The sequence below is a fragment of the Emydura macquarii genome, unplaced genomic scaffold, assembly GCF_026122565.2.
Source record: "Emydura macquarii macquarii isolate MOO-44397 ecotype Brisbane River unplaced genomic scaffold, CSIRO-AGI_Emac_v2 contig_312, whole genome shotgun sequence".
Classification (NCBI taxonomy): Eukaryota; Metazoa; Chordata; order Testudines; family Chelidae; genus Emydura; species Emydura macquarii.
In genome coordinates this window covers 14512216-14524229 of record NW_027130449.1, presented here as the reverse complement: position 1 = coordinate 14524229, position 12014 = coordinate 14512216, and the positions used below count along the sequence as shown (strand labels likewise).

At 53.2% G+C, this 12014-nt stretch overlaps 1 long non-coding RNA gene across 1 annotated transcript; it reads left to right on the top strand.

The window, feature by feature from the left end:
* Nucleotides 1-6553: 6553 nt before the first annotated feature.
* LOC137163003 (uncharacterized) lies at nt 6554-8705 on the top strand. Its single transcript, XR_010922596.1, has 3 exons — nt 6554-6630; nt 7349-7463; nt 7874-8705. It is a non-coding gene; the product is annotated as an uncharacterized lncRNA (long non-coding RNA).
* The last annotated feature ends 3309 nt before the right edge of the window (nt 8706-12014 follow it).

Genomic DNA, 12014 nt, shown 5'->3' with positions numbered 1-12014 from the left:
GATTTTCAGAGTAAAGTGTTCAGTGCCATCCTACAATGCAAAGTAAAAGAGGTCTGAGAGAGCTTCTCTGCACACCCGTATAGATCTGAAGCTCTGAACCGGTGTTTCATGCACATGCTTGAGCTGGGGTGTACGTCTGGTCATGCCACAGTGCCTCATTCATGCCCAGCAGGGCTGGCCCTAACCCATTAGGCACCTCAGGTGAGGAGCGTCTTCAGCGCCCCTCCCTCCATTTGGTGAACACCTTATTTTTTGCTGCGTTTGCAGCCCATTTCACGACTGTGCTGCATGGCTTGCACCCACGATTTATCCGTCATACAAGACAATACATTTGCACGCTAGGATCTGAAAATCTGTATTTATTCATGCCATGTATAAGCAAATAAAAAAATGTGTTTCCTCTAAGCTTATAGAAACGATTACATTTACAGATAACTGAAATGTACTAACCTCAAGAAATGGAAATGTGACCCAACAATGGGTGGACCACTAGTCAGTAGCGTTACAGCAGGATGTTAACCCTAGGCCTTTTAAAGTAAACAGTTTCCTTCAAACATTATATTTTCCCTTTTGTCACTAAAAACAAAACCAGCACCCTGAGCCCTGCACCCCCCAAGCTCGGCACCCCAGGCGGTCACCTGGCTTGCCTGCCCCTAAATCCTGCCCTGATGCCCAGTGTGCTAGGACTGATTTGGACATGTGGCATTTGCTTTGTGCTTCAAGTTCTTTAAGGCCACTGAGTTTATTTGAACGGTTTGTTCTGCTATCGCAAAATGAACCGAAGCGCCTGGGTGGAGGGTTTTTCCTGTGGACGATGAGTAGTGTGGCAGCCATCATGTGAGGGAGGCAGTTTCTGTTTCAGAAACTCAAGAAGAGAGGAGGGGAAGAGGAGAATTTCCCACCCGTGGCTCACATTTGTAAATAAACAGAACGAGACAGAAAAGATCCAGAGAACCTGAGCCAGATGTCAGCCAGATGTCAGCCCCCGGGCACTCCCGTGCCAGGCAAACCGCAGGAAGCTCCTGGGTTGAGTTCAGCTGACAGGATTGCAGAACTCCAGAATGGAGAAGAGCTAACTAGTCCCATTCCCAGGGTCAGCAGATGGGTCCGCTGGGGCTTTGGCCTGGGTACTTGTAAATGTCTCAAGCAATGAGGCTCCCAGTGTCTTCCTCAGACTGTGATTCCATCAGCTACCAGATGAGATCTCTGAGGCAGGAAGTTTCTCCTCTGAATCGCCCTATTTTCCTGCTGGCACCCTCCCGACGAGCCCCTTCAATTCAGATCATCATCCAGCCCAGATGTGAAACTTTATCTGCTGCAAAATGAGTCTGGAAATCCTACAGAAACATCCTCTGTCAGGCTTAATTTGCAGGGCCCAGGGCCCCATTCGCCCCACCCAAATTCCACAGGAACACGCTGGTTTAGGGCTTTTTTGCCTCTGTTCCTTGCTCGAAGCCGGAACTGAGAGATGCAGGGCTAGGTCCCAAGCCCGTCAGAAAGAAATGGGAAAATAAATCCTGCCACACCCGCTCTAGATGACTGGGGATCACTGAGCCCGAGACCAGGCTGTGTCTAGTGACCTAAGAGCCAGGAGTCTGTGGGTGGAGGCAGCAAGAGGGCAATGGGTGGGGCAGGTGTGCCCAGTCCCAACCACTACACCCAGCGTTCTCCTGGACTGCAGAGGGGAGCTGCTGGTCTCCTGTCAATTCACCTGACTCAGATCTGCTCCATACTGACGAGAGGATCCCGCAAGGCCTGAAATGAAAACGCTAACATTCCTTCTGCGCACTCTGCGGCTTTCTATTCCAGGCAAAGCCCTAACAAGACAAAGCATTGGAAACAGAAATGAAGAAGGAGGGAGCCCGTGGGAGGAGAGCCCTTGGTGGAGGGAGGCTGTGCACACTTTAGAAGAAAATGAAATTGATTGGGGAGAAACAGCAGCTGAATCGCACACTCATTCTGAGAGTGCTGGTTTCACAGCCCAGCCCCGCTCTGCAGCGCTGCAGCTTGCGAGGCAGGAAATATTGACTGCTGCTCTTAGCCCCCCAGAAACACTGGCCTCCCCCCGAACTGAAGAGAACGCTGCAGCAGGCCGTTCACACTGCATCCCGCAGCCAGCAGGGGTTTGCACACAAGGTGTGCTCAGAGCCAGATGGGTCAGGTACCTTCCGCAGCACAGTGTTTCAGCCACAGCTGTTGCACGGGAAGCCCCTGAGATTCAGAGCTGCCTGTTAGGTCCTGCATTTATTCCAGATCTATACTGTGCGTTCAGCAGCATGGCAAGCGTGTGTGTGATATAGGCGTGGCGTCCTTCTGCAGGGAGCCCTCAGCCAGGGAGCTGGTGTGTCAGACTAAGGAAAGAGGCGAGGTGTCTCAGCTGCATACAAAATGGACTTTGCTCTGACCCAGCCCACTGCATATCTCACAGGTTTCTTTGTCGTTTAGCCGTGTGTCGAGCTGGGATCGCATCTCCATTTCCAGCACTGGTCCGCTGCATGTTGGGGACTTGATAGTAAACAAGGGCAGAGCAGCTGTGCCTATACCCAGCTCTGTGCTACGCCTCCACAAACTAATCTGTTCCTGAGAGTGGATGGGCAGATCTGCTCAGGTGGGAACACGGGGTCAGAGGGTTGGAGAGGGGATGTTTGAGGTTTGGAGTCATATTAGAGAATGAAAATGCTACTGAGTTTCCCTTTCATCCTCCAAGCTATTGACTAATCTCTTGTTTGACCACCTACTCCACATTTTCAGTACACTGGAAAGCACCCAATGGACTCATAGAATGACTCAAGCTTCCAGAGTTCTGTGAAGTTCCTGCAAGTAGCAGCACAAGTTGTTAGAAGAGGGGACAGAGAGCTGGGATTCAAGGGTCTGTTCCGGGATTTGCCACTGACTCACGCTTGACCTCAGGAATATCACTTCACCTCTGTGTGGCTCCTTCCCGGGCTGTAAAATGGAGGCATTAGCGCAGCGTGGCACAAGCTCGTTGTCCACGCTAGCTCTGTGCAAGTGCTGCTGTCAGGGGGAGCGAGGCTTTGCTGGGCATTGTCCGGGCGACGTCCAGTCCTATTATAACTGCCCAAGCGACGGGGCACAGGGCGTCTGTTCCACATCTCATCACTTGGAGACTTTCCCAGACCTGCACCCCACATTTTTCCTTTGCTCAAATTCATCCCAGTGACAGGATTAACACTTGGAAGCCAGGTGAAAGTTTGGCTTGGCAAAAAAATATCAAAAAGCTGAAAATATCCGCCCCCCTCGGCAGGCGACAGGCGTGGGCTGATGAGCGGGTCCCGGGCGCAGGACCAGGGCAGGTGTGCATGGATCCAGCCGCTGGTTCAGTGGCAGAGCCGAGCAGGACGAGCGTGCTGCGTGCTCTCCTCACAGACGAGTCCATCCCGGCCAGAAGACCTTCTGTGCTGAAGTCAGACATGACAGGCCAGGGAGGTGGAAGAGCCAGAATTGTTGGGGGTGCCAGGCCTTGGCATGCCTTTTGGTTGGCTGGCCCCCGTCCCTGTCGTTACTTCTCCCCCTTTGTCTGTCCATGCATCCACTGCGCATTGTGAGAGCTCGGGCCAGGCAGTCGGGTCAGTGCCTGCTGCCCTGGGGCCCGATCCCCGAGTGGGGCTGAGGTGCCGCAGTAAGAGAAATCATAGCACTAAGAACCAGTGTGCAATGCTCCCTCGCCCCTCTGAGTCTGACCCTCGAGCCCTGCTTCCATTCCTCGCCCCACCCAACGTAACGCTGCGTGCGGCTCAGGAGCGCGTCTGAGGGGCTGACTGAGTCTCACAGGGAAATAGTTGCTGCAGGTCAGCACTGTGCAAACATATATTCTCTAGTGATCACCTATTTTCAGTGGAGTCCACTGAGTTGCCCCCTGCCGCCCCGTGTGGACTGTTCTGTTTAATTGGGACTAGGTGTTTTCCCTTTGTGGACCCCCGTGTCTCCCCAGGTAATTTCCTTCCCACTTAGGCAGCTGTTCATTACCAGGTACCTCCGTCTCATTAACTAAATGTCCGTGCGGCAGAGGAGTTTGCACGAAATAACACTGTTGTGAGGCTTTCAACAGGCATTGCACTGCAGGTGCTTTGCAATAATACCCTGCTCAGGAAGCTGGAGAAGTTCGTGCTCTGGCTTGAGGTTTTGTTTCATGCTGGCTGTGCACATGGTTATGCAGCAGCACCACTTTCAAAACAGAACTGCTAAGGCTTCCTCTTGTCCTTTTGCAAATACAGCCATCCCAGAGCCTAAAACCTGCAGCACGCACTGCACCTGGGATCGCTGTGCTCAAAGCGATTTACCTTACTAACATATTGGTTACACAGCCGTGTGAGCTGGCGGTGAACATGCAGCTGGGGTAGGGAGAGCGGGTAAACAAAAGGTGTGAGGATTCCACAGGTCACTGAGAGATGCCAAGGGGATGAAATTGGTTGGGACAAATCCACCGTTAAAGGGTTTTGCGTGACTTGTCGTTTCCTTATTTGGCTTTGTAAAAGTCAATCTCCGAGTTGCCCCAGGTGATTCTGTAAATCATTCTCAGAGGCCATGGTGAGGTGAAGGGGAACCCAGCCTCTGGCAGGCACACGGGCAGGCCAAATTCAGATCTGATATATGCAGATGCAAATTCACTGGCATACACCAGGCCTGACGAGCCCCCTACAGCTCTGCACCAGCAAACAACAGAGTGTGAAAGCAACAAATACAGGGGCTGCAAAACAAAATAAACCCTGAAGCCACAATGGCACAGGAGAGACAAACATGCAGGTACCCTACATTCACCCGCCTCGTCAGTCACAGTGTTTAAAATGAAAGAACTTCCCGAGCAACCATTCTGCATCATCATGCTGCCTGGTCCAGTCAGCGTGGGAGAATGAAGGGCATGACCACTCGTGCAGTGTGTGGGCTGCATTTGCAGCTGACATGTCGAATACGTGGTCAGGAGGTGCAGTGCTGGCCTTTAGAAGGTGTGACAAAGCCTCACATGAAGGAGAGTCCAGCCAGCCGCTTATGAGAAGAGAGCTGGAAATGAGCTGGGCTGAATTACCTTCCCACTTCATTACCTCGGCCTCCACCTTCGCCATTTATGATGCCAAAACATCGTCGCCAGGAGCTGCTGCTGCTGCTGGAGCCCCAGCTCTGCCCCATGGACTGAGTAAAATGCTAGGTGTGCATGCCCCGGCGCCATGTGGTGCGGAGAACAACTTGTGCTCTGCTGACTTCAGTGTGCCTGAGTGGGAGGAACTGTAGCCACCTAGGGAATTCCCCCCTGTATCTGTGCCCCGGGGCAGAGTCCCCTCCTCCTCCCTAGCTCCCTCCACAAATTCACTTCCCAGCATTGACACAGTCCCGGGGTTCCCTCCCAGCCCAGGTGACATGGCAAAGCCGTGGGGAGAGAGGGGTGTTGGGGGAGAAGGCAGAACACCGAGAGACTTCGGAAGCTCCGTTTAGCTGACTGAGCCAAGAGACGTTTTGTTTATTAGGAGGTGACTTGATCATGGTCTCCGGGTACATCTCTGCTGCAGCGGGGAGCATGCTGCCCCACTCAGGTAGACAGACACGTGCTAGCTGTGTAGCGGTGTGTCGCATGGGCCGTGGCTTGGGCTGGCTGCCCCAGTGTATACCCAAGGGGTCCCCACTAGCTGCTATTCCGAGCGCCCGTCTGTCTGCCTGAGCGGAGAGGCATGCTGCCGGGTGCAGAGTAGACGTGGCCTGTAAGGACCTCCACGTGGAGAAGATCTCAGACTGGGGAGGGGCTGTTTAATCCAGCAGCCAAAGGAAGAACAAGATTCGGTGGCCGGAAGCTGAAAGCAGTCAAATTCAAACTGGAAAGAAAGTGTCGGTTTTTAACACGGAGGAGAGTTAACCATTGGAGCAGTTCCCGAACCTGTCCATGCGAGAGGGCAGGCTGGCTGGTCACAACGGTCCCTTCTGGCCTTACATTCTGTGGTCTCCACAACTCTTGTGCCTTGCAGCTGGAGGCTGGATGTGCAAGGGGCCCTGTTTACTCCAAGCAGCTCGTTATTGATTCTCATTACCAATAATACAACATGGCTTATGCTGTAGTGCACTTTAGGTCAATATTTAGGACAGGCCTTCCACAAGCCAACAAGCACAAGCGAATTTCAGCTTAATTGTCTTTGTTACAACAGAGAGAGAATTTAGGTAGATGGAAAACCTGCTGTGTCTCTAGGAACCCATGCTGTCTGCTGCTTCTCCAGCTGGGCGTGAAATGGCAAGTCGAGGATGTGGGAGCTGTCTGTATTAATTTTGTGAATGTTATATCTCTCTCTCAGTGGGTTTTGTGGCCACTGCATTGCTGACTAACAAGCACTAAGCAGTAATGAGAAAGGTCAGTCTCTCTTAGCGTTGGCCTGCAGGAACCAAAGAGAATGGCTATAGACAGCCCCACCTGCAGCTACTCAGATGGACAACAGAGGTGTTAATTCCTTTGACGTTCCCCTCCACCACTCAGAGCCGGAACACCTGCCATGCTAATGATTGCACTCAGCGGGTAAAGGCAGCAGCACCATGAAAACTGATGGAGGGAACATGTATGAAAGCAAGCCCTCTGGGGTCAGAGCTCCATCGGAGTAACATGTTAGCGTTCCCTGGCGGGTCAGAGCTCCATTGGTGAGTAAGATGTTAGTGTTCCCTGGCCCTGGTGGGTCAGAGCTGTGGGACAGTAGAAGACATATACCCTGTGCAGTTGAAAGGGCAGAAGGACTGAGGAATGCAGGCTGTAGTTACCTAGTGGAATTTGGCCAGGACATCTTGGCTAGGACTCCAACTTGTGCAACAAGTGCTGTGCGACTTTCAGTGAGCCCGGGTGTTTGGGTTCTGAGTCTTATGGGAGTGAGTTATCCACATCCTGGGAACAGAAACCTCCTTGGGGTGGGTTGCTTGGGCACTGACTCAATGGAAGCAGTGGCAGTGACTCACCCACACCGCTTCCTCAGCACCCTGGGCTTTCTTGGTTCTGTCTCCTCCAACAGCTGTCCACCCCAGGTCCTGCCAGAGCCGGTAAGATCACAGAGCCGATGGCTGTGTGGCTTCCAGCTAAGCTGGAGAAACAGTCACTGGATGGTGATACTTAATAGCTGTGCTCTCGGGCAATGGAGCCTATGAAGCAATAACCTGCCTGTCAGGCAAGTAACACACTGAAGAGAAGCTGAAGGCTTTTGTTATCCCCAAAACCATTTGCTGCATTCACCTGTCCACAGACCCTCACAGCATTATAGTGCCCCCGGTCCACGGGATCGCCGAGAATGGAACCTGGCATCCCGGTGCCACAGAGACTGAGCGTACTCTGCGGGGAGATAAAGAACTTTAACACGGACCTCTCATTCAGTCACTAGGCACTGGGATCAGTGTCCAGAAGGAAGTCTCAAACGGCCCGGTGCACAGAGGACCTGAATCCTGACCGCCTTGCACCGTGCAGCAGCACTGATCCTCGTGCAATGCAAGCAAGTAGCTTTCTGATTCGGCAGTGCTCTTAGCCCACTTTGCACCATTACAAATGCCAACGCACGGTGCTTCGTTCCAATTACAGCGCGTTTCAGTGCAGAAACTTGCATGCTGGGCACACTACACAGCATCCTTAGCAGGGAGTGAGTCTGTGAGTTTGGATAGTGACTGGAAAGCAGGGGACTGTCCTGGGCAAAGTTCTGGGCTTCTCTACTAGAGCTGGGTTTAAAAAAAAAAAAGCCAATTATTTGAGGGGGCATTTCAAATTTTGAATTAAAAAGTCATTTCCAACTAATATTCTTCCATTTCCAAAAACAGTTTCTGGTAAAATTTTTGGTTTTCAAAAACTGAAACCTGGCAAGTTTTAATGAACTCTGATGGTTTTCACTGACAAATATTTGGTTTTCAGTTTCTCAAGGAAAAAAAACCCAGAAAACTTCAAGCAAAATGAAAATTTTCCATTAAATTGTTTGGTCCAAAACCCCGGTCGGCTCTGCTCTATACTTCTTGTGAATCAACACAACCCAGCTGTGCACCATAAGGGAAGAAGTTCTGTGTAAGCTGTGAGTGCACCAGGGGCCAGCCCTTACAGTAGATGAAATGACTGCAGGATGGGTGGATTCCCCTCCTGTACAGCTGAGTCAGGGAGCCAAAAGGAACCTGGGGGCTTGACTGAGTTTGCAGAGTCATGGTGGATGGCAGAGGATCAAAACCACAGAGAATGTTCATCCCACCCCTGCAGGGAGACTCTCGCTGCTTTCCGCCCTGCCGCTACCCTGGCTTTCCAGTGATAACGCTGGGGTGGGGGGCAGGATGAAAAGAGAGCTACGGTGTGAACACCCATGGGAGGGAGGGACCCTATGGAAATGGGAGGGCCTGATTCCCCACCACCGTGCTCCTGCATTATCATAGTTTACACCAGCATGGGAAACCCCCCAAATCCGCATTCTCCACTTGCTCCACTAGAAGCATTTGACATTCACTTTGCACTGCTGTGAGTACGGGGGGCGGGGCAGGCTGTGTGGGATCTGGCCAACTGAGTGTCAGGACAAGGTTTTCAGCGCCGCCATGAGCTGACACCCTTCGCTAGCCATGCAGCGGTAGCCAGACCTCCTGAAAAGACGAAACCTGGTCACATGGGGACATTGGCGCTAATCCCCTCCGTGCAAGGCAGCCGGCACGTTACTCCCTGGCAGGGGTTCGTGTCTGTCAGCACGCCGAGCAGGGGTCACTTTCATACTGTCCTGATGTAGCAGAGATAGGCCACCCAAGTTCTTCCTGCTGCTGTCATAGGTCACAGAATGACGTCGCTAGGTGACACAGTTTGTACGTCTGCCAGAAATGCACCATCCTATCACCCAGCAGGCACCCCGGGGCGGGAAATATTGTCATTGGAAGCTTAAACTAGCAGGAAGGTTCACAGGCAACAACTCCCCATTGGAGTCCATGTTCTCTTCCTTGCAACCCCCCAGCCCGTGGCAGCTGTGCCTGGGGAGGGGTGCGAGAGAAATGTGGCTGGCAGGAGAGGGGGTCCCTTGACAAAATTGCCCAAAAGACAAGGGCCCTGATTCTGAGCTCCTCTGCTCCTGCATTTAGCTCAGGATGAACTGTGGGGTGAGGGAAAGCCATGTTTGTCTCTCTCATATTCTGGGGCAGTTTGAGGGCCGGCCCAGTCTCCAGGGGTAACGTAGAGCAGTCTCGGGGCTGTTCTAATTTATACGCTGCTTCCCATGGCCCCCTGCAGACTGTGGGCCACACAAGAGCCAGAGTCTGTCTCCCATCAGTGGAAACCTCAGCTTGGTCTGCGCTGCTGTGCAGGAGCTGGCCCTTTCTGCCAGACGGCAAGAACAGCACCTGCCGGGAGTCAGACTCCTCAGCCGGGAGCCCTGTGGGAGTGTGATGTCACGCCCAGGGGAGTTCACTTGAAACCAGGCTGCTCTCCCAGGAAAGCAATTAAGGACAGAGGAGGATGGGGCGAGTCTCAGCTCAGGGAAAACACGTCTACCAGCCGGTGGGTGTGTGCCTTTCCTTGAACAGAAAATCTCCCTGAATGGAACAAACCCACAGGCTTCGAGTGTCACTGCCCATAACAGTTCCCCCGGATCCTCACCTGGGAATTGTTCCTCCAGAAAGATACGTCCGAACCTGCTGGGAGAATTAGGACCCTGCCATGTTCCTTCCACGTTTCTGTCGCCTTTGTACAAAGACAGCCCAGCCCAGCTCTGGGGAGCAGGCAGGACTGGCTGATGGGCCGGTATGTAAAAGGCCGATATTTATATGTGACCTATGTGGTAATTGGGAGACAAACACCCAGCAGAGCTGAGTGACAGGTTGGGCCAGTTTTCCTCTGTGGATTACGCTGGCAGTCACCACACAGGTGTGAGCACGGACAAACTTCCTGTCTCATTCCCGCAGAGCTGCCTGTTCTGTCTATCAAACGCTCTCCAGTTGGTGCACTCTGATCTCTGGACTCCAGCCCTGGTGACGGCCATGGAGTCAGACAGCTATCTGGTAGGCTTGCTGGGGAGCTCCTCCGGGAGTGAGCAGTGAGGCCAGGTAGCCTTCCTGAGACTGGGGTTTAATTAATGAGCTCTGTCTTTGCATTTGATGGGTAATTTCTGGAGGGAAGCTGGGTTCTTTTTCTTCCCTGCTGGGAAGGGCTTTCCTCTCAAAGCAGCATGTTGGTGACAGGTGGGGGAACTCAGCGGGGTAGGGAGGGAGTCAGGACTTTGAGGTTCTACTCCCTGACACTGGCGGTTGCTGCTCTGTGCCTCAGTTTGCCCACTGGAAAAGGGCCAGGACCACAGTTACCTCGCTCAGGAGGCGTGTTAAGGCGTAACGAGTGTTTGCCAAGAAGATGGTGACATTTTGCTAGCGAAGGGGACATTGCTTTTACTCAGCGGCATTGATTTCTCATGGTGAGATGGACCAAGGCCTCAGGGAAATTTTAAAGTGCCAGGCCCAGGGACTCAGCCTAGCGCTCTGCTGGTGTAAACTGACCCTGCTCTGTGAAGCGAATGGAGCTGCTCCAGTGTGCTCCCCCAGAGTATGGGGCTGTGTGTTTGGTAGAGGGAGGCAGCGAGATCCAATAGGCCGAGCATGGGGCTGGGAGCCAGGAACGCCTGAGTTCTGATCACTGCTCTGTCATAGCGCAGCCTTTTGCAAGTCACTTAAACACCTTTCTGTGCCTCGGTTTCCCCATCTGTGACATGGGGACAATACCCCCCAGTGGTGCTAATGCTGTAATGTGCTGTGGAGTGTTCTCGCACAGACTTTAGGGGACTGCTGGCCCCTGGCCTGGGGAAGAGGTCTGCTGCCCTGCTGCTCGTTTCTATGATTTTCACCCTCTCAGCAGCTGACATGCCACAATATCTGACATTTATCCCTTTCAGTTTGGCGAACAGTGATCGCTTCTTCGCTGTCTCCTGTGCTCTGTGGGGAGTGGGAAGAAACGGCCTGTTTGGTTTAACAACGGCACTGACTTCACTTCAGCTGAAGCACAGTAAGTTCCTTGTTGTGCTGAAAAGATCTCCCTTTGCGTGTGCACACAGCAGGCCTCGGCCCAGGCTGTCGGCCCGGCTCCGCTCCGGGAGTGGCGCTCCTTAGCGAAGCTGTTTGCCTGGTGACTTACAAGGGCTGTGGCAGAAAGCACATAATGATGAGAAAAGGGTGGGCTGGACCTTGCCTGGGAAGGGGCTGAGAGAGGGGAGGGCCAGCTGTAACCACCACTGTGCTCGCCCACCCCTCTCCGCACATGGACAGGACCCAGCCCCTGTGCTCAAGGGACCTCACCTGGGCAATCTCGTCCGTTCAGCCAAAAGGAGGTTGCGGGGTGACTTGATCATTAGGGCCAACAAGGCGATGAACAAATATTTGACTCTGGGCAGGGAGAGATCCAGCGTGCTCCACTAGCTGCTGGAAACACAATGCACGTTTTTAACAGTGAGGGTCACTGACCTTGAACCGGCTTGCGGGGGGGTTGTGGATTTTCCATCATGGCCGTTTTTAAATCCAGGCGGGGCTGGGGGGGAGGTTCTGAAAGATCAGCTCAAGTTCAACTAGGAATTAATTCAGGGCAAGCGTAGGGCCTGTGCTCGGCGGGAGGTGGGTGGTCATAGCGGTCCCTTCTGCCCTGTAATCCATGACTCTATGATTTCAGGGTGCACACCATCCCCAGGGCACCCTGCCTCGTCCGTCGCGATGGGGCAGCAAGGACAGCCCTCCGGGGTGCTGGGGAGAGGTTGTGCTAATGAGGCACAACCACTCCTGGAGCGACCCCGGGGCTGATGGAGCCTCCCCTGCCCGGTGTCAGTCACACTGTCTGGCCTACCCGGAGTCCAGCTCTGCGCGAAGCTGAAAGCCAAAGGGAGAGCGGCGCCTTCGCAAAACCAGGCCAGTCATTGGGCCCCCGCATCTAGATTAAGTTACTTACTTCAGGCGCTCACATTTGGCAATTTTAGTCTTACCCTCTAGTCGAGTTAGCTCGGAGCTGGGAGTCCGAGGTCCTGAGATCTGATCTCAGTTCTGCTGCTGACTCACTGCGTGACCTT